The sequence below is a fragment of the Acipenser ruthenus genome, chromosome 28, assembly GCF_902713425.1.
Source record: "Acipenser ruthenus chromosome 28, fAciRut3.2 maternal haplotype, whole genome shotgun sequence".
In the NCBI taxonomy this organism is placed as follows: Eukaryota; Metazoa; Chordata; class Actinopteri; order Acipenseriformes; family Acipenseridae; genus Acipenser; species Acipenser ruthenus.
In genome coordinates, this window is record NC_081216.1 from 12,802 (window position 1) to 19,820 (window position 7,019).

A 7,019-nucleotide genomic window follows, 5' to 3' on the forward strand; every position below is an offset into this window, starting at 1 on the left:
TTTTGACGCGCGTGGCTCGTCTTTGCCGCTCTTCATCCTCCGCGCCCCTCCCCATTGTCCCTCTCTGTCCCTCTCTGTTCCTCCCATCTCTCCACCCCCCCACTTTCCTTTCCTGGGGGGCTCCCATCTCTCTCTCTCTCTCTCTCTCTCTCTCCAACCAGCCTTCTTTCTCAGCACTTTATTTACTCACACACGTTCAATCTCAGCCACTTCACTCATACCAAGCACAATCCACTAGCTCAAGCCACACAGCTCTTGCTATATAATATATAAAGAGTTCAATTGTTATTTATAACTCATATAATTAGTCCAAAGTCTATTTGTGGTTTGGTTTTATTACAGTATATTTCTATCTTAAAATGATAAAAAATATTATATTGTCACCAAAGTGGTCATTGAGGATTACATGGTTAATGTTTTATACAATTTAATTCTTTAAAATAAAAAAATATATATCTATATATATATATTACACATAACTTTTGATTTATTCCTCACAAATCAGTAATTTTACAATTCAGGATAATTGGGATATATGCTAATTACATCATTCCAATAGCTATTTATAATTCGTATAACTACGTAAAATTCAATTTAGGGTTATTACTCATTAATTTATATATTAAAATAAGTTCAAATATTATATTGTTACCAAAACGGCGTTTGTGGATAATATATGTTCAATGTTTTATACAATTTTTATTATTAAAAATATATATATAATTTAAATATATGTACCTTTCCAGTTAAGTGTCACAAATTGAATTATGGGTAATATGAAAATATATGGGATATGGAGAAAACCCATTGAATTATTCTGCCGTAAACACCGCAATTAACCACCAGGGGGAGATGTTCGGAAACTACATGCAATCTTGTATTTGACCAAATGTAAACAATTATCATTTTGTCTACGAACATCCGATCCAGACGCATGATACGTCTTTGGAAAGCCACAAAACGGCTTTTTTATATAAAAAAAATAACCCCTGCATATTGAGCTACAGGACACAGCACGAGCAGTGAAAGCAGGGTCCCCACAGACTTCTATCAGGCGCGTTCACGGTCATAACAAAGCCTACGTCAGCATGCGCGCTTCACAGAATGTCCGCCCCCATGCTTGCCTGGAGTTTCACATCGCAATTGGAGGATTCTCCTCAGGTAAAACAAAACCGTATTGTTATTTATACCTGTTTAAGGGGCTTGTTTTTTGGCAGTACGGCTTCATCTCATCCTTTTTGTTAGTCATAATCGAAAGCGCGCTAGCCTCCGTTTTCTGTGTTTGTTTTAACCCTTTGCAGTCCATTTATTAAGTGCGCAACAGGCACGTCAGGTTTTCACACGCGCAGTTCATTTTAGACGCGCTGTTTAAAAGTATTTTTTTTTCACAGTCAAACGGGTTTAAATGGCCCTGCATATCAACAAAGCACTCACTAGAAATCTCCAGCCCCGCCCCACCCTTTCGTTTGCTATAGCGTTTACCTATGTAAGAAATAAATAATAATAATAATCATAATAATAATAATAATAGTAATAATAATAGTCGTACATACCGATCGATCATCTCTGGATCACTCGTTTTATCACCAAACTCCTCAATAATGCGATCCAAGTCATTATTTTATTACTATAACATCTGAAAAAATCTCTACAAATGTCCATGATAGTCTCTGTGCGCTGACGCACTCAGCCAGCTTGTTTACTATGAACGCCCCGTTATCTGATACCTGATACCATATATGACTATTCATGAGATACGCCTTTTTTTTTTTTCTCGACTTGTTTCGGCTCCTGTCGCTCCCACTCGGCAATTGAATGGTTGTCTCGGCTTTTTCCGGAGAAAAAAACGACTAAACACGCGTTTATTGCGTTGCTATAATGATGTCGGACCAAGTCCGACAAAGGACATGTGAGGAATAATTGCAATGTCGGACCCAGTCCGACAATGGACCGCAAATTAATGTTGCTGTGTTGTTTTTTGCTATGGATGATTTATCTGATTGCCCCTGCTAATGCTTTATTGTGCACACACGAGGTTGTTGCCTCTTCATGGTTTTAATATCACCGGGTGTGTGTTAATTTCTTTTTATTGTTGGGAGTTCGCTGCACACGAGTTCTGAAGGAGTGACGTCGCTGTTTATTATATTGTTGTTCTTGTTTCCCTGCAGCATTGATTGTTGGCCAATCTGTATCTATCATTTTGGGATCCATGGTGGTTGATTACATTAGTCACTTAAACTGTAATTTCTGATTAGAATTCACTGTGTTGTTTATGAATTTGTGTGGAGTTTATTGTTTTAATTAATATAGTTTTCTGTTTTAACAAGATATAAACTGAAAACACACAATGTGTGGGGTTTGTCAGTGTGTGCCTCGTAATCACGTGACCCACGATTTAAGACTACAGGGGGTGCGTTCACGAGAGGCAGACTTTGCTAAATCTGCGCAGATTCTGCAAAGATTCTGAAAATTCCTTGGCTACTTGCTACGATTCTGTGCGGATTCTGCGCAGAATGACGGAAGTCCGCGTGTCGTGAACGCAGCCGAACTCTCTCCACACACAACACACAGCGTTCTTACGCCTGCCGTCACTCCTGCACACGTGAGGGGAATACTGAACCTGGTAACAAATTCAAATCCATGCGTTTCCAGCAGATGTGTCCGTCCTCGCCTCTTGCTTTGCTCGACTACCTCTAAGAGAAATGTGTTGGGCTTGTCTCTTCACCTCAGTGTTGCTATTGTGTTTAAATTGACACATTTTTTTCTGCACTTGTATTAAATGTCGCTTCATCTGTGAGACTGAGAAATAATTCTCAGACAATATTATGTCTGTAGACCAAGAGAAAATTCATAATACTGTTCTGTGACAATGTGAAGCACTTCCAGTGTATTTATTTATTTATTTATTTTTTATTGCATTTATATAGCGATTTTTGTACAAGCGTTTCACAAAGCACTGTACAGTACAGAGCACAAAAAAAGAAAAAAACACAATACATTTCTATAGCATGCCACACATACAGACCATAATACAAAAGCAGCAGTTTTTATGAAAGTGTGTTTTTGCTCTTGACAATACTCGACCGTCCCCTCGCTAGATTGCTCTGATACTGTGTGTGTGTGTGTGTGTGTGTGTGTGTGTGTGTGTGTGTTCTTGTCTCTCGCCTGTCCGGTGAGGATGAAGATGTAGTTTCAGTGTTTAATGCTCATCCCCTCAGTGTGTGTCTGTATGTTCTTGTCTCTTGACAGGTCTGTGAGGATGAGAAGGTCTCCACAGTCTGGAGTCTGGTCTCTGACAGGCTCAACATACCTGTCAATCAACAGGGACTCCTCTGCAAAGGCAAGGCGCTGGCAGGTAGGCTGAACAGCACAGCACAGCACAGCACAGCTCACCCCTCCTCTCACCCCTCGCCTCATCCCTCCTCTCACTCCTCGCCTCACCCCGGGTCAGTGTGGCACAGCCTGCCTGCTCTTCTGAACAAACACTACAGCCCTGCCGATGCAGTGAGAGTCTGGAGCAGCTACACAAGGTAACCTGAACACAATAAACACACACACTGCTATACACACACACACACACACACACACACACACACAGTGAGAGGCTGGAGCAGCTACACAAGGTAAATTTAACACAATAAACACAGACACTGCTACACACACACACAGTGAGAGTCTGGAGCAGCTACACAAGGTAACCTGAACACAATAAACACACACACTGCTATACACACACACACACACACACACACACACACACACACAGTGAGAGGCTGGAGCAGCTACACAAGGTAAATTTAACACAATAAACACAGACACTGCTACACACACACACAGTGAGAGTCTGGAGCAGCTACACAAGGTAACCTGAACACAATAAACACACACACTGCTATATACAAACACACACACACACACAGTGAGAGTCTGGAGCAGCTACACAAGGTAACCTGAACACAATAAACACACACACTACTATACACACACACACAGAGAGTGAGAGTCTGGAGCAGCTACACAAAGTAACCTGAACACAATAAACACACACACACACACAGTGAGAGGCTGGAGCAGCTACACAAGGTAACCTGAACACAATAAACACACACACACACACACAGTGAGAGGCTGGAGCAGCTACATAAGGTAACCTGAACACAATAAACACACACACTGTTATATACAAACACACACACACACACACACAGACACACACACAGTGAGAGTCTGGAGCAGCTACACAAGGTAACCTGAACACAATAAACACACACACTGCTATACACACACACACACACACACACACACACAGACACACAGACACACACACAGTGAGAGTCTGGAGCAGCTACACAAGGTAACCTGAACACAATAAACACACACACTACTATATATACACACACACACACAAACACACACACAGTGAGAGTCTGGAGCAGCTACACAAGGTAACCTGAACACAATAAACACACACACTGCTATATACAAACACACACACACACACAGTGAGAGTCTGGAGCAGCTACACAAGGTAACCTGAACACAATAAACACACACACTGCTATATACAAACACACACACACACACAGTGAGAGTCTGGAGCAGCTACACAAGGTAACCTGAACACAATAAACACACACTACTATATATATACACACACACACAAACACACAGTGAGAGTCTGGAGCAGCTACACAAGGTAACCTGAACACAATAAACACACACACACACACTGCTACAATGCACACTGGATTTAAAAGTATGTTCTGTATTACAGTGCCACATGTCGTCTCTTTTGGCAAGTGATATTTTCAAAATAATATTGAGCGGCAATAAAGAGTGCTGACTGTATTTGAACCCGGAGTAACTGTTTGTTAAGGTAGTTAGTAACACTTGTGATTGTATTTAATGATTCTTTATATCCGTGATTGTCTTTATTTCAATGCAGTTAATTAATGCAGAAGTTGTTCTTCCCTGCAACTATTGTAAGGATTAATGCTGCCTCTTTCAACTTGGGGTGCATGCTTGTGGGACAGGTAAAGTTGTATATAATGTCCAACTAGGCTGAAAGCATTTATAGATTGCTTATTTTTTTTTTTTTATTTTAGGTGATGAAGTGACACTTTGAATATGGGGCCTGATGAGAGAAGTATCCTTTTCATGTGGTTTTGGTTTTGCCGTTGTGAGCAGGTGTGGGAGACAGCACCGTGTCTGCATGTGAAATAACAAAGTCATCGCAGTGGAGGGACTCTCTGAAGGCTGCTGTTTGTGGATTTGTCTTGTAATGTGAGTGATATACTGTACTGTGATGCCACTGACTGTACGCACGTTGCACTGTAGGGGAGACACTGCTGGCATTCACAGGGCATGCTTGTTCATTTAAAACACGCTGCACTGTAGGGGAGACACCGTTGGCATTCACAGGGCATGCTTGTTCATTTAAAACACGCTGCACTGTAGGGGAGACACCGCTGGCATTCACAGGGCATGCTTGTTCATTTAAAACATGCTGCTGTGGGATGTTTGCACAGTGATCTTGTATCTTATTTTCAGGTGAAGTTTTGAATGCATCAAGTTGGAAGACTTGGCTTAAGATAATGAACTCCACTTTTCATAATGTAAATTGTTTAGTTTGCATGATTTGATAATACAGGTGGATTTAAATAGACAACAAAACCACCCATTACTCCATAAACAATGACTTGAACATTCTATCCCTAACCCTAATCCCTGACCCTAACCCTAACCCTGACCCCGACCCCGACCCCGACCCCGACCCTAAACCTAACCCTAACCCTAAACCCAAATCTAACCGCAACCCTAACCGCACGTCTATCCCCAACCCCTACCCCCGCTGCACCCCCACCCCTAACCCTAACCCACACCACACCCCGACCCAGACACTACCAGAGAACCGATGACTCAGCAACAGTCCAGCAACACTGCCCAGGAGAACCTACCAGGTTCAACAGTAATGTTTTTGAAGCCGACACCCTGGGATCCTTCAAGAAGCTGCTTGAAATTCTGAAATTCTGAGATCAATAAGCTACTAACAACCAAACAAGCAAGATGGGCTGAATGGCCTCCTCTCATTTGTAAACTTTCTTATGTTCTTTATGTAACGTGTTTTATTCAATCACATTGTTTAGACAAGATGTAACAGTTCATCTTTCTCGCCACAAGGTGGCACCATTGGTAAGGAATACATCAAATAATCTTCCAGCGACTCCGTTATGCCTATTTGCTTTGTGCTGGGCAAGGTCGCCCCAATGGTTTCTTGAAACTTAGAACATAAGAACATAAGAAAGTTTACAAACGAGAGGAGGCCATTCAGCCCATCTTGCTCGTTTGGTTGTTAGTAGCTTATTGATCCCAGAATCTCATCAAGCAGCTTCTTGAAGGATCCCAGGGTGTCAGCTTCAACAACATTACTGGGGAGTTGGTTCCAGACCCTCACAATTCTCTGTGTAAAAAAGTGCCTCCTATTTTCTGTTCTGAATGCCCCTTTATCTAATCTCCATTTATGACCCCTGGTCCTTTTTTCTTTTTTCAAGTCAAAGAAGTCCCCCGGTTTGACATTGTCTATACCTTTTAGGATTTTGAATGTTTGAATCAGATCGCCGCGTAGTCTTCTTTGTTCAAGACTGAATAGATTCAATTCTTTTAGTCTGTCTGCATACGACATGCCTTTTAAACCTGGGATAATTCTGGTTGCTCTTCTTTGCACTCTTTCTAGAGCAGCAATATCCTTTTTGTAATGAGGTGACCAGAACTGAACACAATATTCTAGGTGAGGTCTTACTAATGCATTGTAGAGTTTTAACATTACTTCCCTTGATTTAAATTCAACACTTCAATATATCCAAGCATCTTGTTAGCCTTTTTTATAGCTTCCCCACATTGTCTAGATGAATACATTTCTGAGTTAACATAAACTCCTAGGTCTTTTTCATAGTTCCCTTCTTCAATGTCATCATCTCCCATATGATATTTATAATGCACATTTTTATTGCCCGCATGCA